The 24,562-nt window shown below is 45.2% G+C and overlaps 1 long non-coding RNA gene across 1 annotated transcript in view; it reads right to left on the reverse strand.

Moving 5' to 3' along the window:
• Positions 1–6,839: 6,839 nt before the first annotated feature.
• LOC135975643 (uncharacterized) overlaps positions 6,840–24,562 on the reverse strand; it is a 36,990-nt gene continuing 19,267 nt past the window's right edge. Inside the window, exons 2-4 of the long non-coding RNA XR_010592621.1 lie at positions 18,097–18,193; positions 10,825–10,969; positions 6,840–7,159 (exon numbers count right to left, since the gene is read on the reverse strand). This is a non-coding gene — a long non-coding RNA (uncharacterized LOC135975643). The remainder of the gene's footprint in view (positions 7,160–10,824; positions 10,970–18,096; positions 18,194–24,562) is intronic.

Consider the following 24,562-nt stretch of genomic DNA (forward strand, 5'->3'; position numbering starts at 1 on the left):
CGTTACAATTCAGACTGCAAACTCCTGGATACTGCACCTAGAACTTTGTGATTGTCATGATAATGCATTTGCAGCCCCTTGAAACTTCACGGTGGTCAGAAGGCTATGACTCTGAACCTTCTCCTCTAAATGCGCATCATTCTACCACCTGAGCGGAAGGAGAATCTCCCTTTGCTGTTGGCAATAGAGAGCCTATGACACACACGTTTGAAAATTCTGTCCATCAGAGAAAAGTAGTTCACACACACACACACTAGCCAGTTCATTACAATACTGAATTGTTAAATGCCTTAGAGAACTCATTGAACTACTTCAGTATCTTTTTCTGTTCCCCTGTACCAAACCAGAGTTATGCACAAGCAAGATGTAATGGAGGATAGCACCAAACTGCAGTAGAATAACCCTAGCCCTTCTCTGCTTTGACAGTGTTTTCTACAATGCCAAGTGCGTATTGTGCTAGCTCTGGCTGTAGTGCTGACGAGACTGTCTAATATCACTTATTAGATCATACATCTAATACATTATATTAGACAGCTCGGTCATCACTTGATTATTGTATATGCCACCATCCCGGATTTTCTGTCTCTCTCTCAATGTCCTGTACAATCCCTGGTAACAAATGTGAGACAGCGTTAGCTTGCAAAGGTCTGTGTGCAGAACGTCTTTGCTGATAGCATTCGTTTCCTATAAGCAATGAGCTAAATCAACCGCACAAAGCATTTCATAATTAAAGTGGCATCTCTTCTTAAAACAAACTGCAGGATCTACGGAAACAACCCAAACTAAAGCAGAATCACCAACAAAGGCTGAGATTTTTTAAAATAGGAGACTAGAGTTGGGCTCCTAAATAAGTGACCTGTTTTTCAACGATGATTTCATTAGGAGCTGCATGGTGCCCTGCACTTTTGAAACAACAGCCTTCTTTTTTAAGGAGCCTAAATATGAACTGAGGAGCGTAGCTTTCAGCTCTTATGTTTGAAAACGGCGGTCATAAGTACAGCGTTTGGGCCACTATCGGAGAATACTGTCGGATTCATTTGTGCAAAGAGTAAGGAAAGAAAAGGGCTGCATTAAAGACAAATGTTACCCAGTTAGTCCCTTGCATGTGTATTTAATTCATGAGTAAGACACAAAAGGCAGAGCTGATTTAGGTTTTTTCCATTTAAATAACTCAAGGCAGCAATCTGTTCATGTGCTAATTTCCAGAGCTGAGCAAGTCTGGCCAGGCATCCTCCAGTTCTCCAGTCGGGCCTTGACATTGGTTCAGCACATTCTTTGGGGCGTGTGTTGGCACTGGGCGTCCCTCATCCGCCTGGAAGTTATTACTGTGATAGTCGATTAAAAATAGAAATGCAGAAATGAAAAGCCGTCTGTGAAGTGGGGGTTCAGTGACTCTTTTTTCCCATTAGAGGGTGCCAGGAAGCTGCTGTTGCAGAGAAGTTGCTACAGAGCCCAGAGTTCACAAGAACTTTAATGTTGTCTACACTGCAGGTTATGTCAGTATAACTTATGTCGCTCAAGGATGTGAATAAGCCACCCCCGAGTGATGTAAGGTACACAGACCTAAGCACCGAAGTGGACAGCACTATGTCGCAGGAGAGCTTTTCCTGCCAACAGCTACCGCTGCTCACAGAGGTGGTTTTATTATGCCAACGGGAGAGCTCTCTCCCGCCGGCATAGAGCGTCTTCACCAGACTGCGCTACAGCAGTCTACGGCATGGATGCAGTTGCGTCACTGTAGCACTCCTAGTGTAGACTAGCCAGGTGTATTCCAGGGGCTGAATGGGACTGCTTCATCTCATGTACCCCTCCACACCATGCCCAACTTGCTACTAAGGACAACTCCGTTGCCAGTATTTCTTTTCACCTTTTCGACTTAGCCTATAAGCTCTTTAGGGCCTGGACTGTGTTTTCGATAGATACCGCGCCTAGTGGAATGGGTCCCTCGTCCTGACTGGGCCTCCGGACACAGTTTTAACATAAATCGGAAATAACAAAATACTACTGTTAACAACAACAGTAAATAATGGACTAGTAACTACTGCATGCAATGCATTCTGGGAATTAGAGTTCACAAGGTAACTACTTCTCTGAGTGTTTGGTCTAGACTAGAGAGATTAGAGCAGAGGATGTGAAAGCAAGACTCTTGTGTTCTATCCATGGCTCTGCCAAGGACTCGCTGTGCGATCTCGGGGAAATCTCTTAACCACCGTATACCTTAGATTACTCCTTGTGCAAAATGGGTCTAATAATGCTTCCCTGCCTCACTAAGTGTTAATTCATGTTTGTGAAAGACCCCGAGGCCCATGGATGGAAATACTTCTTACATAAGTGCAAAGAATTATTTTAACATTGCTTTTTCAGATCTATTGTCAGACACGACCAACATGTGACCTGAGGGCCATGCGCAGTTTTCGAGCTCTCTGAAGGCAACCACGGCCAGAGGGATTTCCCCATGTGATTCCCCACCTCTCAGCATGGCACCTATTCCAGTGCAGAGTGCAGTATCACCAGCATCAACAGTTCAAGAATCCTGAGTCAGCATCTAAAAGATCCCGAGAGTGGCCTAAAAATCATGAGATTTTTTTCAAAGAAAAGAAGAAATCGTTTTCTTTGGTCTGTCTACTTAAGCCCCCCTGCTCATCCGCAGTGCACGGGGGACAATTACGAGCTGCAAATTCAAACTTAAATGCCTGCAAAATGGGCACACAACAATGCAGTGCCAGCTTCACTGTGCATCTGCTCCCTGGGGCCGGTGCAAGGAAGTTTCGAGCCCTAGGCGAAACTTCCACCTTGTGCCCCCACCCCCGCCCTGAGGCGTCCCCCCCACGGCAGCTCCCCCCCGCCCCGAGACGCCCCCCCCCAGGGCAGCTCCCTCCCCCCCGGGGAGCCGTGCGGCAGCTGCCCACCCCAGCTCACCTCTGCTCCACTTCCTCCCCAGCACGCCGCCCCTGCTCTAATTCTCCTAGTTTGCCTAAATGGTAGTACCGGCCCTGCTGCTCCCCAACTTCCTAGCTCCATCTTATTTCTTTCACCACCCAGAGCCCACCCTGCTCTATGTCCATCAAATCCCCTCCACCATGATGGAGTGGCAGCTGGGCCTAAGTTGAGAGAGAGGTGCTGCGACCTGGCGCACAGGGTCACAATGGCACTCAAATTTGCAGCAACATGTTGCGGTGTGTGTTACAACATGTGGTTTCTGTACAGTCTGAATCATTATTCATCCTTGTTTTGTGCTACTGTGGAGTCAGGCAGGAAACGGCCCTTGCCCAAAGCAGAAATAACAGAACGCTGTGTGCCAAAAGCAAGAGAGAGGGATCAGACGGCAAGAGGCAGGCAAGCTACAAGCCAGCTGTCTACAACGTGTTGGTGAGAAGGAGCAGCAGCAGCTCACCGCCTCAGATTGGAAAGGCTGTGAAGCCCAAAAGCCTAAAGTGTTCCCTGCCCCCTCAGTGTCTGGGGAGACAGTTGTTTTTTATTGACATTGAGGATTAGATTCCGGGTAGTGAGAATTATCCCTATTTTACAGGCGAGGAAACCGAGGAACAGAAGGGAAAGTGTGTTGCCCAAGGTCACACCACCATTCTGCAACCGAGCCAGCACTAAAACGCAGCTCCCCTGACTCCTGGGACTGTACGTTAAGCACAACGCCATCCTTCCTCTCTCTGGCACTTTCACTGGGAGCTAACTGCTCCAGACCTTCTGCTGTGGTTTTTGCATAGCAAGAACACTCTGTATTGATGAAATGTTACTTCTGTTCAGTTTGCATCTGATCCAGATGGAGCAGTTCCACTGACACCATAACGTCTCTTGATGTTATCTCATTGCCCTACTTTGGGGACAAGAAGGAGCCATGCTCTAATCTGAGTCTCCAATTCACATCCTATCTTCTGAGCCCTCCGATTTCATGTGCCAGGAATAGAAAATTGCCAGGTTGTCGTCCTATCCTTATGCAAACTGCCACTGACATGAGTGATGGTGTCATCTTACTAATCTGAATCGCCCTTTCATCCCAAAGCATGTTATGAACTATATATAAACTGGGGTCATTTTGCCCACTGGAGGGGTGGAACGGGACAGCTGGTCAATGGTACACAACAGGAAATGAAAGAGAATGTTGCAGTTCGTCCAATTGAAACTGCTGGGGGAATTTAGGTCAGCAGAGTACACGGTACAATAATTAACAAATTGGGGACTTTCCCAGGAAACTAAACTTAAGAAAGGACAATGCTTAGGACAATGAAACGAGACATCTTGTCACTGACAGTCTAGGGGGTGAAATCCTAACCTCGGTGACATCAATGATAAAACTCTCATTGACTTCAATAAGCCCAGGATTTCATCCCGGCTATTTCGTTTTTCCACCTTGCTAGATTAACCCTTTATGGGGCACACTCCTTGTTCCCCCCTCCCCCTAACGAAGGACAGCCTATTGCAGCTGTGCGTTGGAGCTTGCGTTATAGACGTACGGCCAGATCCTGTGGGGCGCTGAGTGCCTCCAGCGGGCGTTAAGGATGCTCTGCACAGTGGAGGAGGCGCTCAGAAGCATGGACAATTACTGGGCTCAGAACTGTGGGCCTGCATGGGACACGAAACCCCCCCAAAATCTCTGCTAATCCGACCCAGAGGAAAATTCCTTCTTTACCCCAAATCTGGCGATCAGCATGTGGGCAAGACCCATCAGCCAGACACCTGAGAAAGAATTCTCTGTAGTAATTCAGAGCCCTCCCCATCTAGTGTCCCATCCCCGGTCACTGGAGAAATTTGCTAATAGCACTTGCTGATGGGTAAATGACAGCCTAGTTCCTGTACACCAGGCTGGAAATGAAGGAGGGATAAGAAAAGAACAGGGAGAAGGAATAGACAAGGAACAGGGAAGGGAGAAATGATGTCTGTGTCCCATCACGCCAAGGGATAGGCCCGAACAGCAAAGTTTAAATCCAGATCCAAATTTTCCCAAAGTTCAGGAGTGTTCAGATCAAGGGTTTTAGTTTGGATCCAACTCTAATAATGTCCAGCATTTCAGGGTCAGTGTCCCACTGCAGCACTGGGAGACAGAGAAGTCTGGGCTTAGGCACACAAATACCCCCCAAGCTTAATCCTCTCCAAACAACCACTCTTCCTCATCCCCAATATCTAATATGCTCCATACATGTGGTTTCAGGTGACTGTAGTAGCTAATAGAAGCTGATGATTTAGGATTCCCATACTTTGATTTCTAGATAGCGTGCTGTTCTGTGATTGTGCCCTCTTATCTCCACAGGTGAGCCAAACATGGTATTGTGTTGGCATTTATACAAGGCTAATACTTGTATAAGTGCCAACACAATGCCATGTTTTGCGAGCCTCTTCTGAATCTGGCTTGCTGATTCTGAAATTGTTTTGAATGCAAACTCTAGAATGTGCACTACAGCTCTTCCACTAAAACTTTTTGGAAGCAAAGGGTTTCAATGTGTCTATACAGTCTAGACACATAACTCCTGTGGTGTGATAGTACAGAGTATTAATATTGCATCTGCAGACAGCTGAAGAATGCCTTCCAGTGGTCCAAAGACTTACGACCACACAACACATACATATACAGAGGAGACACATTTATGGGAAGCAGCCTTCTTATTTTATCTAGCTGAAAGTAATAAATTCAGGGCCAGATTCTGACTTCATAGGACTACTTGTGTAAATATTACCCAAGTGGATAACATTGCACAATCTGGCCTTCAGTCATGGCTCTCCCCTCCCCATCCAAAAAATAAATAAGGGGACTCTGCTGAATAGTTTACATCCAATATTTAGGTTTTGTTTGGGGGAAAAAAAGAGTTTGGCTGGTAAAATCTAATACAAAGAGAATTAATATCTTCAGTGAAACAATGTCTATATCTCTATATCTAGGTGTGTGTGATAGGGTTTGCAAAACAGGAAGTAAAACTGAATATAAACAAAAGTGAAACTGACCAGTCCAGTTTCATACTCTGAGCTGATGGAGGTGCAAAATAGTAAACAAAACAGCATAAATAGTGAAAAATACAGTTTTTTTAAAATGTACATTTTCATATCTTAGGTGTCATTAGCAGAGGTAAGGATTTTCTTTCCAGTGTTTGACTTAACTTGATGATGCCCCCTTTAAAAGGAAGACCAGTGCCGAAAGGAATGAGAGTGGATATAACACAATAAATCCCTTGTAAAAGAGTTGTCAGCAGTGAGGCACAGGCAAAGATCTCTTAGGATGTGCTGATGGGATGACTAGCCCGCCGTGTCCCTATTATACAAAGCCTCTTGCTAAAACTGGAAGAGTACGTCAATGTAAACAAAACGAATGGGGGGTATGAGTTATTAAAAAAAATTAGCTAGACTTAGTAGTAAATACTCTGCTTTTCTATAAGCATGTCCATCTAAGGATCTTAAAAGTGCTTTACCAGCACTAACGGGTTAACCCTCCCAGTCCCCTCTGCCGCTGTGATGTTTTGGGGATCACCCAGACCAGTAAGGGCATCTGTCACTGGCTGCCTTGTAGCTTTGGGTGCCTTAATGCTATGCTGCTGCTGCGGCTCAGAGCTGTGACACCACTAACCAGCCTGCAAACATCCTGGCTTCCCACCCTGGCTTCCCCCAGCCTCGTGACTCCTTGTTGGGTGACCTCAACAGCCCTTCTGGTTCCGAGTCTCCCCAAATCCGTCTGCCCTGACACTCGCAATTTCCCCCTCTGGATTGTTAACCCCAAAGGAGTGAAACCTGCCCCCAGTTAACGCAGTGGAGCGACAGTGGTGAGGAATTACCTGTCATGGTTTTCTGCGGGTAAAGCTTTGTTCACGTTTTGCAGAGACAGCATGGAAGCCCGGAGAACGTGTTTGCAGAACAGTTTAATTTCATATCTGACCCCAGTGTCGGACTGGAGTAGAGGAGCAGTGGGATGACCGTTCTCCTCCATCCCCACATGAGTAGGTCCAGCATTAGCTGTAATATCCAAAGCTAAAAAAGCGGGTGGGAAGTGGGGGAGGGGAAATAGGTGCTAAGAAATTAGCCACAGCAGGTCAGGGAAACGTCCTTTATGGTGCATATCATCTCACACAACGTACTTGAAGCAGCAATGCCTGAGACAAAAGCTATCAGCAGTTCGGACAGCAGTGCTTGACGACTGTCTGGCTTGCATCCAACAACAATCCTGAAACGGGGACAGAAGGGGGAAAAATGCAAACAAATTTGACCAATCTCTTTGCAAAAGTGAATCAAATAGAAAGTGCTCTTGGCCTAGGGTTTTCAGTGCCTCCTTTAGCTAAACAAGAACACTACTGGTAATACAGTCCGTAGCAAGCACTACCCTCAGCAGCAGAGTCAGGCCATACTGCACTGTGTACAGCAATATCCTCATACGCGGCAAGCCCTGGTTGTAGTATGGGGCCCTGAGACTGCCATTCCCTGTCCGCAGAGTAAATGTGATACTATTTTGCTGTGTTTGTTTCTGTAGAGGTAGGTTTGTTTTCTGAAATGGAGATTCTAGTCCACAAGGCATCTCCTCTGCTAATGTGCACAGTTACTCTACGCAGATCTTTGTCACACACCAGTCAAAATTATTTAAAGAGATATTAAATTGATCTTATAGTCCAGCCCAGATGCCCCAACCAAAATGGGGCCCCCATTCTGGCACTGTACAAACACGGAGTAAGAAGAAGTCCCTGCCACAAAGGGCTTATAATCTAACCAGACAAGAGAGATAACGGGTGGGAAGGAAAACAGGAGCGTGTAGAGGCCAAGTGTGCCCAAGATCACACAGCAGGACAAGGGCAGAGCTGGGCTTACAACTCAGACCTGTGCCGTATCCACCACGCCACACTGCCTCTTGGCAAAAGGTGTGACAGAAATGGCAATTTCCTGCAACATCCTGGACAAATAGATGAATTAAGATCAAGTATTTTAGGAGTTTATTGCTTTAAAAATGCAAATGTTTCTGTATTGTGGGATTGTATGTAACATCTAACATTGGGAAGTGTTATGAGCTTTAAAGGGCTATTTGAAACAGTCAAGGCAAGAATGAACTTTTAAAGTAGAGAAAGTTTCCTAGGAAAACTCTAGGAGGAGAGGTATGGAATTTGGAATCAGGAAGGAATTTTCCCCAGGGTCAGATTGGCAGAGACCCTGGGGGTCTTTCACCTTCCTCTGCAGCATGGGACATGGGTCACTTGCAGGTTTCAACTAGTGTAAATGGTGAATTCTCTGTAACTTGCAGTAAACCATGATTTGAGGACTTCAGTAATTCAGCCAGAGGTTAGGGGTCTATTACAGGAGTGGGTGGGTGAGGTTCTGTGGCCTGCAAAGTGCAGGAGGTCAGACTAGATGATCATGATGGTCCCTTCTGACCTTAAAGTCTATGAGAACGCAGTCTTTTGAAGCTTTGCCCTGACAGGTGTGGGGAGGACCTTTTATCTGCTGGTCACCTGTTTCATGAGGACAGATCAAAAAACCAAAATGAAGGCACTCACAGATTCATGGGGGTGCTTGTTCTGAGCCAACAGCTGTTATGAATTTGTGACCACAGAAAACCCTCTTGGTGGGGCTAGAAGGACTGTTCATTGGGTCACTGAGTCTGTGCTGGAGTTGGGATGATCTCTGGTAAGCTTATCAGCATAAGCGTAGGGTTTGTTTTGGTTGCTGGTGTTTCTAATACGATTTCTGTGTAATGCTTTTACCTTAAAAGCGAATGTGGTTGCTGAGAAGGAGCTATGTGGAAACTCAACTGTGAGCAATCACACCATGCACCGCCTCTGAGAAGAAAACGAAAGTAGGCCTGCTTAGACAGTCTGGCTTAGGTAGTGAATTCACAGCATAGGCAGGGAGCTGTGTAGACTGTAAATACCCTGCTCAGGAGGGAGAAAGACGTACATCTCTGCCTAAGAGAGGTGACAGATGGGGAGCCAGAAGCCTAGGGTAGGTGCCCTTGCTAGACATAGAAGGGGAATACAGGTGCAGTTGCCCTGAATTGTGACATAAGGCATAAGCGTCAGGATTTATTTGTCTAACAAATCAGTATTCGGGCCACTATTATTTATGTGAGTCGTCCTTCGCTCTGAGGGTAGTCCCATTGGAGCTACTACCTACGGGTGACAAAATCTAGCCAATAGTGATTTTTGCTGTTCCCTCAAACCTTGTTCCCCAAACACATCTGATGTGTAGATTTTCAAATCTTACCAGAGCTCAGCTCTTTGGCTGCTGTTTGTTCTATTGAGCATCAGGTGAACATGATGATGATTTGATACTGAATTTGTGGTAAACTTTGAAGACACATTTTTGACAGATTAAGGGAAACCAGCAAATTATTGGGTTTCTTGCAGCTAAGGCTGTTCTCTGCTCTAATTTTTTAAAATTTAAGGTATCTTAAACAGATTTCATACAGACTAAGGGTCAGTCAAATTTATCTTAGTTATCAAATGCTCTGATTCTGTAGGGCACATGCCTAAATTTAAGCATGTGAATAGTCACATTGACCTCAGTGGGATTATTCATATGCTTAATATTAAGCACGTGCTTAAATTCCTTCTGAACTGAGGCCTTAAAAAAGAAAACTTTGTTTGGGAAAGTACATCAAGGTATGGAAGAAATCTCCATATAGCCATTGATCTGTTTAGAAAAAAAAATTCTTGATTGTTCTTGCTGGATATAATTTCATAAAAATAGCTAGTTAACCTAGTGTAAATGTCATTTATTATGATAAATGTGTTTATTTGGTGCCATCTTTAGATCAGAATCCAGATTATGAGTACACTGTTGTGCACTTAAATAATAAATCTAATCATATTAGTAATAACAAGTGAATATACTTTTTCAGATTCCCAGTTGCTCAAACAAATAAATAAAAAGACAGTCATGAGTTATATAGTCACTTCGCCACTATCCAAACAATTCTGGGAAACTCCTGGCATTGGTTTTATGAACTCTGTAAAATGTTACAACAGCAGTGCTCGGCACGTTTCAGCCTCAAAACACTTTCCAAAAATTGATCAGTTGACTGGACAGAGATAGTTACAATAGGATCCAATTAACTGAACCTGCAGTCCTCTCTTTTTAATCGAGCGTCAGCATGCCTTGTTGATCTACTGACACCTGATTATCAATGTTCCTGATTTTCTGAACACATCTAGTGTTGCCAGTGTGTGGTTTTGGGAATTGGACCTGTAAGTGGTTTAGCTTCAGAGACAGAAAGTTACAGGAAAAAGTGCTGCAGTAGCTCTTTTTTCGTGTGTTATGCAGAAGCAGTTGGAACTACTCATTGACTAAAGAGAATCTCTCGCAAGTACTCTGGCCCCAGGATGGTTCCCAAATACCAAACACTTTGCAATAAGCGAGAGACATCCCTTCAATCTAGGAGATTCCAATTTAAGTTGGAACCCTTATTATAAATATTACAGTATACAGTAACAACATGTAGTTACTCTATTGCAAGCAATAGCTATTTCTGTAGAATACTGCAGGATTGTTTTCTATATAAGGGAGCCTGTTTCCTCAGTCTCCTGTTAAGAGAACTAAACAACACATTGAGAAGCAGTGAGAACTGAATGAGAGGAATGGTCTATCAGTTTGGACATGGGAGCGGAAATCAGCAATGCCTGAGTTCTGATCCCAGCACTGAAAACCTCCACACATAGGTCTCCATGGGCCTGGTTGTGCTATAGATGGGGAAACTGAAGCAGAAAGGTTAATACCTACATTGCTGTGCTGAGGATTAATTAGATAGTGTCTGTATAGCACCGTGAACATGAAAAGCACCCTATAATTAGCAAGCATTATGAAAGCGAGTAGCAAAATTGATTTAAAACTCTTTGGACAGATACTCACAGTGCGTCGGTAAATATGCAGATTTTAATTCCTGCAGAGACCTAATATGCTGCTCATCCACCCGTCTGTCCATCAAAACAACTAGCTTCTTAGTTAGCCAGCCTGGATGTGCCATGCCCCAGTCAATGTCACAAACGCCAGTGTCCTTAGCAAAGCCATACATGGAGACAAATGGTGTTTAACAAATGGAATTTACAGTCAATTCTCTTGTTGTATTTACTTCACTTGGTGGAAACAGGCAGACTTTGATTTTCACATAATAGTGTGCTGAGAATAACAGCCCTTAAATCGTTTCCAAGGAGGGGGAAAGGTACAACCAGCTAAACACACTAACGCTCTGTAACAGTCTGGACATTGTGATCGAGAACTACAGCTTGACACGCAGAGTAACTACAGGTGGCAGCACATAAAACAGATTGATGCCACTCCAATATATAACAGGCCTTTTGGAAGTTCATCTAGAGGAAGGATGGCCTGGTGGTTAAAGCACAGTGCTGGGAAGCAGATGTGGCTTCTTGTCCCAGTTCTGCCTTTGACTTTATGTGTGACCTTGAACAAGTTACTCCAGTTCTCTGTGCCTCAGTTTCCTCATATGTAACGTGGGGATAATGGTGACCCACCTCACAGTTACTTCATGATTGTAAAGCACTTTGAGATCCTCCTATGGAAGGCACCAGAGGGAGTGCCAGGCTCATACTAAAGACTTGTAATAACGTCACAATGCTGGGTATGCAACCTGCTGAAAGATTTCACTGCAGCCCATCCTGCTGCTGTGGGATGCCGTAGACGGCTATGCTTTACATCTGCTCAGCAATCGTTCAGCTGGCTAATGGGTCAGTAAATCGTTCAAGGTTAAAGCTGCAGTTTCAGCCCTGTTCCTCCCAAAGGCCACAGTTCAAGTCCTGGCGCTGCTAATTGGCTTTGCAGTTTGTTCCTGGGGTCAGCTTTCTAGGCCTGAGATTGTGCTAAGGTTCTTTTCCAGAATGTGACAAAATATCGCTTTCAACTGTCTACTGCCCTCCTTCCAAGAGAGGCCACGAGGATCATTATAAAGCAGCAGTTCCCAAACTTTTTCCTGGGGTGACTCACCAATTCCATTTTGTCTTTTTTGGTGACCCATCATTACATATGTACCCTCCACCCTGGCCCCACAACCATAATCCCAGCCTGGTATGATGAGGAGGCTCCAGGGTGGCAGGGAGGGAGTTGGAGAGTGAGCCTGCCCCACACTCACCCCACAATGGCAGCTTCTGTCCTGTGGGGCTGGGTCCAGCGCCCTGCTCCAGGCATTGCAACCTGGCGCACAAGGTTGCTGCGCCACTCAGGTTAGGCCCGGCCCAGTCAGGAATAGAAGTGTCAACCCAGGGGACGTGTATGTTTGCCTACGCCAGGGCCCCGTGATGGGTTAATCTGGCCCTGAATGTGGCAACCCATCTAAAACCTTTCCATGACCCACTGGTGGGTCAGGACCCATCCTCTGGGAAACACTGTTATAAAGGTTGCCATATGGGGAGACATGAATTGCCCCCCTTTTTTATTTTTTAACTATGACGTTAGTTGGAGCATATCATGAGAAATTAGTGCAGTCAAAATACATTATCTGGAAGCAGGGCCGGCTCCAGGGTTTTGGCCGCCCCAAGCAGCCAAAACAAAACAAAACAAAACAAAAGCCGCGATCGCAATCTGCAGCGGCAATTCGGCGGGAGGTCCTTCACTCCCAGGCGGAGTGAGGGACCGTCTGCCGAATTGCCGCCGAATACCTGGACGTGCCGCCCCTCTCCGGAGTGGCCGCCCCAAGCACTTGCTTGAGAAGCTGGTGCCTGGAGCCGGCCCTGTCTGAAAGGGACCAGGGGGGGGACCACCTTTCTGTTCTGTGTTTGTACAGCACCTAGCACAGTGGGGTCTCAGTCCATGACTAGGGCTCGGGGCCTCTGTTAATATAAATCATAATAATACAGTTAAGAACTGACTGATCTCAAAAAGTAGGGGTCTCATCCCTGAACAGGGTGTTTCTAGTGGGATTCCACAGGGATCAGTACTAGCAAGTCACTATTCAACATTTTAATCAATGAGCTGGAGATAAATATACAATCACTGCCAATAAAATTTGCAGATGACTCAAAGATTGGCAGAGTGGTAAATAATGAGGACAGGGCAGATATACAGAGCAATCCGGATCATTTGGTAAGCTGGGCCCATTCAAACAAAATGCGTTTTACTATAATGTAAAATGGAATACTAATACTTGCCCACCTGGCATCTTCAGGTGAATGGTACTAAAAAAAAAATCAGCATTACCAATTCTCACAATTTTATTGAGTGTCACGATTTCTGCTGTTTTACTTAAAGCCCCAGCTCTGGGATTCATGGGGTTATGAGAGAATTTCAGCTTCTGGTATAGTAAATAAAAAGTAAGTTTCTTGCAAACGTGACCACTAAAGGCTAAACCCCCCCAAAGATAAAGAAAGAGAATCCAAAATGTATTAATTTATAAAAAAAAAAAAAAAAAAACCCTTCATGATTTTAGGGGCCTGACTCATGATTTTTGATCACATGGGACTGACAAAGCTGTAAAATGCTAAATATTATAGTACAATAAAGTTGCTTATGCTGGGTTTACCATTTGTTGGTACTTTCTACCATAGAATCATAGGACTGGAAGGGACCTCGAAAGGTTTTCTAGTTCAGTCCCCTGCACTCAAGGCAGGATTAAGTATCTCTGGGTTGTGAACAGGTTTTCTACACATAACCGATGAAGTCCAAGTACATTTTCCAAAGAAGGATTCTTCTCTTCACACTTTGTCAGCCACATAGCCTCACATACAAATGACAGATGTCACCCTTAATTATCCCAGCATTCCCTCTCCTGGGTCTCATACATTAACTCAAAGGAGAACATTAAGGCTTGACATGCAGGCCATGTTTCATTTGGCTAAGACTGGATACCTGGAAATTATTGCCTGGAATCTCTCATCTACAGAAAAATATTACTCTTGCTTTTGGTAGCATCAGGATATAAGTAAAACCTTCAGAAGCTGAGATCAGGAAAAAGCAGCAGGTTAGGTAGAGTGTCTTGGGGGGAAATGGTAGTACTTTCCCGAGATCCTATACTCCTTTCCCGTGTCTTTATTTGTAGGGCTTACAAGATCAGAGGTCTGAGAGCAGTATGGGCAGGGGATGTCCTCTCCCTTCAGCAACTGGGCTTTGCATGGGGAAGGACTGAAGGAGGGAGTGGGCATCACCAGTTGCTTGTAAGAGAGGAGTGAACTTCCCCCCATTTCTCTCTATTGGGCATTAACTCTGAAGCCTAATGGTGCAGCAATTGGCAACACTGTTTAACCCCTGATCATTTTAGCAGAAATGACCAGCTTCTCTGGGATTGTGGGGACAATGACGCTTATTTTACCAAACTTGAGTAGAGAAACACCACTTCCCCTACAATCTGACACCTAACTCCTTCACCCCTCCACGAGACACCTTCAGGAAGGGCTGCGGCCCACTAACAGGACAACAAGAGGGAGCGGGGGGAGTGAGGGGGAATTTGCATGTCCATTACTCGTTTTGGACCTATAGCAGTTTCCAAGCCTGTTAAACTGGCACCTTTCACCAGTATGCAATTCAATCAGTCATTCTTATTTTTTAAATGCTACATTCAGCAGCACGGTGAGTGCATCCTACCTGGGTGCACTTTACCAGGTACATTCGGCACCAGTTAAGGCACTCAGATACTGTAGTGACGTGAGTGGGTGGGTGGATAGGCAGATATAGATCGGAGTCTACAGCTGTGTTTTCACCCCACAACTTATTAAGGTGGAGGAGGAGAACAATGGCATAAGGAGAACAGCAGAAAGCTTCACCAGCTGCAAAGAAACCTCTTATCTGTGCAAACATATTTTCCTTTGGCGTTACAATCGCTGCAGCTAATACTGTGAAGCATTTTGCAAATCCCAGGCTGTTCCCCTCACACACCTTTCAACTGCCCTAAATAATATGATGTTCTTTGTCACATGAAGGGGCTGTGATATTCTGCCCTGAGTAAGATTTTCAACTCTTCCCCTCTTTTCCTGCTGACTTAGTGACCTGCTGAAAACAGGTAATGACTCATTAAATGCTTGTGGCAGTTCTGTGCTTTTTAATCTCTTCTATTTTAGACGCCGGTCTCAAAGCCCACGGCCAGGGGAAAGCCTGGGAGCAGAGATAAAAACATTTCAGGACACAAGATTTCAGGAGGCTGATGCATCTCTTCAGCCCGCTGAAGCCCGGAGTCATGTGAAACAGACATTGCTTGTTTGCTTTCTGACCTGGTGAGCCAGAGAGAGTGTTTGGAGGATAAAGCTGTGACACAGAGGCCTGGCGGTGGTTCACCTCCCTGTGTCAGCCACTCTCATCAGGCCTGACAAACTCACTACACCCAACACATTGCTGTCATAGTGTTTATCTGTAAGGAATGCTGTGCAAGATATCACATGAAAGCTGGTGACACACTGGTCATTAATATTGTCATGGAATGGATGTATTAACAGTATCCGAGGAATTATGGATACTCACTAATATTACTCTTTAAAGACTGTAACCAAACAAAGGGAGAAACAAAGTTTTCTTCCAGACAAGAGGGCGGACAGTTATTCCCCCAGTCTCTAATGTAAATTGAGCCTGGTGATGCCAGAGACAAGAGCAAGTTAATCCGCACTGACAGTAAACAGGAGGAGAAAATTGCCACGAGGATGTGAAATTAGCATGGGAAGAAACCGGAGCGTGAACGTGAGGGGGGTCATCCTGACTCTGGTGACAAAGGCAAACTTTGGGGAATATAAGGAGAAGCAAGAGATGTTTTGGTTACCCATCCCTGAGGGAACAGAGAAGTCAGCACTCTTTGCATTTATGAATGGTGGCTCCCCAGCCCTGTGGGTTGGTGACGCTGAGAAGCAGCTGTAATAGGTGAGAAAACTGGTTTAGACAAAGCTTGGAGCCTGCTAAGTTTCTATGTGGACTCTTGGGAATGTTATGCTGTTGTTTTAGTTGTAACCATTTTTGCTGTCTGTTGTCTCTGCTTGGTATCACTTACATCTCTGTTCTTTATTAATAAACGTCTCCTTGTTTTATTATCAGTTCATCTCCATGCTGATATAGGAAACCACTAGTGGCGCCTCCTCCTGGCCGTCCTGGGGATTAGCTCTGCTTCTCTCCTCCCTACCCATGGTCCTTTCTCACCTGCGGGCCCCTCTCTCTCCAGGAACTGCAGCCTCCTCTTTGTGACTTGGCCCTCTGGCCAGGTCACTCTGTTGTTCCCCCTTCTGGGGGGGTAGGGGGCGGGGAGGAGGAGGAGTGGGTAACAAAGTCTTTCTGGAACAAATCATCCCAGGCAGTCATCTGTCCTTTGTGTGGTCTATGCAGGGCCGGCTCAGGCTTTTTTGCCGCCCCGAGCGGTGAAGGGGAAAAAAAAAAAGCGATCGGCGGCACTTCGGCGGCAGCTCAACCGCGCCGCTTCATTCCTCGGCGGCAATTTGGCGGCGGGTCCTTTGGTCTGAGAGGGACCCCCGCCAAATTGCCGCCGAAGACTCGGATGTGTTGCCCCTTCCCATTGGCCGCCCCAAGCACCTGCTTCGTTCGCTGGTACCTGGAGCCGGCCCTGGGTCTATGCCATGTCCTCAATGGCTGGCAGGGGAACCCAGGCCCACCCTCTACTCCAGGTTCCAGCTCATGGGCCCTCTAATCATCAGCCAAGGCCTGCACTGTCCTACCTTGCTGCTTTCCCCCTGAGCCTTTCCTACTTTTCTGGCTCTCTCCCACTCTCTGGGTTTGCCAGCCTCCCAACTCCCTCCTCTCAGGGAGTAACTGTGGACTACCCTCCATAGTCCCAAACACACCTTCCTCCTTTCTGCTAGCAGCTCCCTGGCTTTACAGAAGCCTCACCTGTTCCCGTACAGATGAGCTTCCCCTAATTATGGCTTTCCTCTCAGCCTAATAAGTTATTTGGCCCATCTGGCCTCCATTAGCCCCTTCAGGGCAAGGGTGGAGAGTCCATCACATATACCAAGGGTTAATCTGCAAAGCAAAGTCAGGTCTGGAAGAATTCTAAGGGGGTTGTTTGGCTGGCAGGGAGCTGCCACACAGTATAGCACTAAGACACCCCACTTATGGTAAGGGGTGACTTACGCTTCTGGATGCCCCAAGGAAATGTCACAAAAAAGGGAAGCAGGGATATAAAGCTGGTGACAGCCCTTCCCTGCAGACTTTCAGGGCCTGCCCCCACAACCTGTGGCACGCACTCTGGGCTGGACAATCTGGACCCTACGTCTGTCCAGATGGGCCCTGAAGGGACAATTCCTAGCAAAGGTTATAAGGGTTGGGAGAGAGACAGGTACTGTAATTGATCTTTAAAATAGTCCTTTAAAACCTCTCTCTTTAAAATCATTCCAATCTCTCTCTTTAGACTTGAGTTTTGTGAAAGAAGACCTGAATTTTTGCCCTAAACAACTTCACTATGATTCTTTAAGCCTCTCTCCAGTGATGGTGGCACACAGTTAATATGAATCACTTCACATTCAGGAGTTGCTTAGTAAATTGTTGGCCACTCAAAATAAAGAGCCATTGTATATGCACCTCAAACCTTTTGGTCGGTTCATACAGTTCGATGCAATAGCTAGGAGCTGAAAGGGCATTCTGGGTATATAACTATCCAAATGCACCCATCATACTGCCTACTTTCCTTACAATACACCGCCGTCCATCTTGGGATTTATACGGAGCCCATCAATAGAGCGTATGGGCACCTCCTAGTCTACAGTGACTTTATCCTCACCCCATCCCTGTGAGGTAGGAAATTGCTCTTATTCCCAGTATACAGAGTAAGGAACTGAGGCACAGAGAGGTTAAGTAGTTTGCCTAAGGTCACACAGTCAGTGTGTGGAAGAGCCAGGAATTGAATACAGATCTCTTGAGTCCCAGTCTAGTGCCTTAATCTCAAGACCATGTTTTCTCTTACAACGACTGTAATACAGCCACTAGCTTTTTATACTGGCCTGGCATTCACCCAGGGCAGGCGCTTGCAATGAAACGAGGCACTTCTGAGAGTGCATGAAACATCAGCACCCAGATGAGGTCTCTACTGCTCTGCATTCCATTCCCAGCCCTCTCCTACTCAATTTATCAAAGTGTGCATGAAGGGCACTGGATTGAGCAAAGACCTACGGAAAAACAATTCGTTTTGTCATATGTTAAAAAAGAAAAACAAACAAACAAAAAACAACCGTATAAAATACTTCCAATTACCAGCAGAAAGCTTCCTGCCCTCTCTGCACTCCGCTGATCAGGATCAACTTCTTTGCTGCCGTTTTTGTGCCTCTTGATTTCTTCGCAGAAACTGGCTCTATTTTTACCCGGATAAAGCAGATCAGATTTGCAGTAATTGGCTGGATAAACAGACGCACACTGTACACAGCGAGTTAATGGGATACATTCAGTGACCAGCAAATGCACTTAGCCCAGGCCAAGCACAAAGAAAACAATCAAGCTAATTTATTGTACGCATGTAGCATGCCCATTAACCCTCTATCCCCAAACATATTTCCTTGGGGGGACAAGGAGTGTAAAACATTTCCCCATTTTCTGTAAAGCTCATAGCAAACCCGTATTAAACCCAAATACATGCAAGAGTTTCTCTTTCTGGTTAACCCAGGTCTTGACCTGGGGAGAGATTACTAGCACAGAAGTGGTTACACATTAAGACAGAAAAATGCTACTTGTGACTCACAGGTGGACCTCCTTCAATAATAAAATGTCCAACCATTTCAAATCGCTTTCATAACCTGTAATCTACTGGGAGATTAGCAACAATCCTGCTTGGTACAATATCATTCTGTTGTCTTTTGGGGTAGATTAGTTAGAGACCAGAGAGATAAGGGAAAGCTTGGGGACTACTCCAGCTGACTTTATTCTAATGAAACACCATTAACTGGGGACAGGAAAAGAGGAGGAAAGTTAAAATGAAAAGCAATCAAGTCTCTGGAGAGGTATTTTTCATTCTGATGTCATTAGAACTGGTAAAATGTAGGCAATTCAGATTGATCTATGCCAGGGAATTGCTATCAGACCCATTCTAGCCAGGGTGGGATAGGTAGCCCAAGCAGTCCTCAAAAGGATGCACACAGCGGCCCCTCTGACATCTGTTTGACACTGGTGTAGCTTCATTGGCTTCACTCGTGTTACTCCTGGTTATGGTGTAAATGAAAGGAATCAGGCCTGTATGTGCATAAGTAAGTTTAATATGCACCTCTCTTGTGAGTGGCAGCAGTCCACGCATGGACCCCCCCCCATGCAGACGGGGGTCTGCACAATCGGTCTCATTCCTGATCTCATGCCAGAATGCTTCCCCATAGCTCCTATGGCTGAAGGCCAACCTCCCTGAAGAAGTGTGGTGAGCGGAAGAGGGGCAACTAACTTCTACTCTGTGCCCCTGCTGCTGGGGAAGTTTGGGTTTGGGTTTTGTTTTTAAACGGAGAGTGCCTATGGACGGAACTTTGCCTTGAATGTAAAGAGCAAAATTCTCTGCCCCTTCCCCCCATGGATAGCTCTGACCCACAGTGTGTATATCTAATGCCCATTCCATGCACTTGGGTCGTAGACATTAGTGGAAACTTCACATGCAGAGCAAGGGCTTAAAATACTATAGAGATCGGCACACTATGGATCAAAAAGCAGGAAGTGTAAAGGGTTACCAAATGAGAGTCGGTCTATCCTGCACTGATGGGGTGTGACTGCAGTTCGAGTAGCCATGCCCATGCTATCTTTAATTTAGCTAGCTCAGATACCTGAACAGCAAAGCCACAGCAGCACGCTTCAGTGTGGGTCTGTCCCACAACTAATCACCCAGGGTTCCAGGTGGGCTTGTACAGCCCATGCTGCAGTATGCATTGCAACGGCTTCTCTGCTCCCGTACCTGAGCTCGCTAGATGAAAGCTAGCTCAGGTAGGACTACTTGAGCTGCAAGCACACCCCATTGTTCCCATATAAACATACCCTGAAAGTGAATGAGGACCTTGCTTACAATTAGTTACAACTGTGTAACCCCACTAAATATACTGGTGTTGCACACACATAACAGAGGGTGCAATCTGAAGACAATGGAGTCCCACAGGGATAACGGAGAACAGAATTTGGCTTGCAGAATCTTTATTTCAGGGGGTGAGAAGGAAAGACCCCAGCTTGACTTTCAGATCCCAGCAGTAGTCTGAAGTTAGAAAACACACTTTTTCACTTTTAAGGCCAGCAAATCTGATCTATAGCATTTGTGAGACAATCAACATGGATCTCCACAATGCTGTCTTTACAGAGCCACTTTTAAGTGTAAGATCACACGCTAAAGATATCCCAGTTACTGGGAACACAAGAAAACACAGAAAATAGAATACATCTGAGGATCTGTTTCTAAAACAACACATCTTCTAATATTTTCCACAAGGCACAAATGATGCTAATGGTTTGAAGATATCAGTGACGAAACAGATATTAGAAAGATTCTCCATCACTGGCGATTTGAAAATCTAGATTAGACGTCCTTCCGAAAGATCTGCTCTAGTTAAAACAGGAAGTAATTTGAGGCAGTTCTATGGCTTGTGTTATGCAGGAGCCAGAATGGATTTTCTCAGTGGTCCTTTCTGGCTTCAGAATTTATGAGTCTGAATAAAATACTAAAACTGCTAAAAAAAAAAACAAAAAAAACCCAAAACAGTATTCAGTCAATACAACATCGCACTGGCTATTGCTCGCATGAAATTAAATGAAGGGTATTTTCCCATTTGCACAGAGGTGTAACTGCATTACCTTGAACTGATTGGTAACGGAAAGCTTATAATGACAGATGAGACCCAACTCCCATGCCACAAAGCCTGTTTGCCAAAAGCAAGAGCAAACTGCAGAGTGATTTCTCCTCTGTTCACATGTTGTTATTTACAGATGCCATGCTGGCTCCATACACACAAAGAACAGCAATGAAATGATGTGAAACACGTCTCGTCCCAGCACAATGGGAGCCCCTTGTCATTTGTAAACATGGCACAACAGAGGCAGGCAATCCTTTACAGCTGTGGGTTTTGCTTTTTGCATTTTACATCCTGTCTGAGCATTGGGTGGTCTCCCCTTACCCCTGCTCAGCTGGTTGATCCATTGGATGCTGGTTATCATCACATGTTTGTTGGCTTTTTGTTGCATTGTATTATTCTATTTCATTTTTATTTATTTAGTAGTTTATTAATCCGAGATAAAATGATTAGGGTTAAGTGGAAACCCACTAACTTGAGTTAAGACTCAGTCAATAACAGTCCCCTTTAATATACTGGGGAAATGTGTCGAGATTTGACCAAATGAATTCCAAAATAATTCCTGTTTGCAGTGTTGCCGCAGCTCTGTTGGTCCCAGAGACACAAGGTGGGTGAGGTAATATTTTTTTATTGGAGCAACTTCTGTTGGTGAAAGAGACGAGCTTTCAAGTTACACTCTGAGTACCTTTCCCAGACCTGAAGAAAAGCTCTGCGGAGTTCAAAAGCATGTCTCTCTCACAAACAGAAGTTGATCCAATAAAAGATATTACCTCACCCAAAATAATTCCTGGTATTTAAGAAACATATCCACTCTGGGCCTGATACTGCAGCATTTAGGCAGATGAAACGGACGTTGACTTCAGCCTGCAGTGTAGTTATAGCTGTGTTGGTCCCAGGATATTAGAGAGACAAGGTGGGTGAAGTAATATACTTTATTGGACCCACTTCTGTTGGTGAGAGAGACAGTTTTTGAGCTTACGCAGAGCTGTGGCTTGAAAGCTTCTCTCTCTCACCTAGGGTGACCAGACAGCAAATGTGAAAAATAAGGACAGAGGGTGGGGGTGGGGGGGGTATATAAGAAAAAGACCCCAAAATCGGGACTGTCCCTATAAAATCAGGACATCTGGTCACCCTACTCTCACCAGCAGAAGTTGGGCCAATAAAAGATATTATCTCACTCAACCTCCCCAATTAAGTTCAATGGTAGTTTTGCTAGCCCCCCACCCCCCAAGATGGCCGGATCAGTCGTCATCTTACTCGGCCTGTAGATTGCTGGGAGTGGGACGTGATCCAACAGAAAGAGGCTTCAATGACTCCCTGCCCAACTTTGCCTTCTTCCTTCCGCCCCTCCCCCAACCCAATGGAAGCCAGAATGCCTGAGGTTGACATGCAGAGGGGTCCTGAGAGGTAGTTAGGAGGGCAGGGGATCATGGTTAGTGTGAGCATTTTCTCCAAACTAAACCCCAGTCACTGTGCAATGCCTGAGGAAGCAGGCTTTGCCATGGCTTCTCTAGGGCAATAAGGATGCCTGAACCCTCCTCCCCAGGTCACAGAGATTCAGGGCCACAAACAACATCTGCAGCTGTGCCCTGCCCTCATGCGTTCTTTTGGCCAGCGGACCCATGCAGTAATGTACCCACACCAGCCACGTCTCCCCAGCTCCTGGGGCGGAGCTGTGAAGAAAAGTCACCAGAAAGCACTGCTCCACAACAAATTTGCAAAGGGGCCATCTTCTCATTGGTGGAACCCCTGCCTTCCAACCAGCACCCCCCGCCCCTCCCGGTTACACTGCCTTCCGGGCTTTCTGCCGCCCTTCTGCTAGCTTCAGGATAAGGCTGGGGGTGGATTAAGGAAGCCTCCACAAATCAGGGCCTTGTACTGGGATGGGGCATTCAGACCCATAAAGTCACAGGAGGGGGAGCGAGATACAGCATGCATAGGATAGGGAGTCAGGAGTGTTGCAAGCAATTTAGCAAGAGGCATGGGGTTGCATGGGGGCAAGCTTTCCATGGACTGGATCTGGACTTCATTTAGTCTAAATCCAGCATGGAGTTAATGAGCAAGAGAAGTTTCATTGTGTACATGTGTCACTGATCTTCACCAGCTACAGAGTGACGTGCTAACAGATGGGTGGCAGAAATGGCCATGAAGTGAGCATTCGTCATTCTTTAACGATGCCTCGCCCCAAAAGAAACTACTGTGCAGTATGTGCTGCTCATCCAACGGTACCAATAAGTAAAAACAATGACCAATGATGTCAAAATATAGAAATGAAACTTTTACCCAATGCCGTTCCCATTGGCCTCATATTCTGCAACTATAGATTGAGAATGACAGGGAAATAAATGAAGGTAGAAATTGCCCCTAGCACTGAGGTCACTGGGGTGCTGCACCTAAAATAATATTCAGTTTTAAAATCAGAAAGCATGCCGAATGGCCCACCTACAGAAACAACCCCATCACTAAACCTCGCACCTATAAACTCCCTGCAATATTCATTTGGCCTAAATTTGTCTGAGTGCAGTATTAATAGATTACTGATTGCTTTTTAAAAGAAATTCCGTCTTGATTTTTTAAAACAAGGTTTCCTTAAACGTTTTTTAATCCCCACTATACATATAAAATGAGGGGGTCTAAATTAGAACATAAGAACGGCCATACTGGGTCAGACCAAAGGTCCATCCAGCCCAATATCCTGTCTACCGACAGTGGCCAATGCCAGGTGCCCCAGAGGGAGTGAACCTAACAGGTTACCACTGAAGAAAGAGATCTTGGAGTCATTGTGGATAGTTCTCTGAAAACATCCACTCAATGTGCAGTGGCAGTCAAAAAAGCAAACAGAATGTTGGGAATCATTAAGAAAGGGAAAGATAACAAGACAGAAAATAGCATATTGCCTCTATATAAATCTATAGTACACACACATCTTGAATACTGTGTGCAGATGTGTTTGCCCCATCTCAGAAAAAAATCTATTTGAATTGGAAAAGGTTCAGAAAAGGGCAACAAAAATGATTAGGGATATGGAATGGCTGCCATATAACAAGAGTTTAATAAGACTGGGACTTTTCAGCTTAGAAAAGAGACGACTAGGGGGGATATGATAGAGGTCTATAAAATCATGATTGGTGTAGAGAAAGTAAATAAGGAAATGTTATTTACTCCATCTCGTAACACAAGAATTATGGGTCACCAAATGAAATTAATAGGCAGCAGGTTTAAAAACAAACAGAAGGAAGTATTTTTTCATACAATGCACAGTCAACTTATGGAACGTCTTGCCAGAGGAAGTTGTGAAGACCAAGACCATAACAGGTTAAAAAAAGAACTAGATGAATTCATGGAGGATAGGTCCATCAATGGCTATTAGCCAGGATGTGCAGGGATGGTGTCCCTAGCCTCTGTTTGCCAGAAGCTGGGAATGGATCACTTGATGATTACCTGTTCTGTTCATTCCCTCTGGGGCACCTCACTGTCGGAAAACAGGATACTGGGCTAGATGGACTGACCCCGTATGGCTGTTCTTATGTACATGTTGTTTAGAGTGAATTTATTCAGTGATTGTGCTATGCATGGCTTTTGTGTAGATGAGCATACCCTGGCAGGTGATTTCTATAGAGTATGGGATTCATTAGAATCAGCTGGAATGGAATAATGGTTGCTCACATTTAAAAAGTAGGTGGCTAACGTGAAAATACACAGAAGATACTTTAAAGTGGCTGAGGGAAAAATTGAAGTGATGTGATGTGTGCCAGGCATCACTCTGCTTTTATATTGTATCTGGAGCTGGCAGGGAAATCCCTTTTTCCCCTTGAAAATTTGTGACAAAATCTAAACCAATTTCATTTTCCTCAAAAATGGTCTTGGAAGTGTTTTGGGGTTTTTGCTGGAAATAAAACAAAAAGTTTGATCTTTTGGTT

This window comes from Chrysemys picta, chromosome 14 (assembly GCF_011386835.1).
Source record: "Chrysemys picta bellii isolate R12L10 chromosome 14, ASM1138683v2, whole genome shotgun sequence".
NCBI lineage: Eukaryota > Metazoa > Chordata > Testudines > Emydidae > Chrysemys > Chrysemys picta.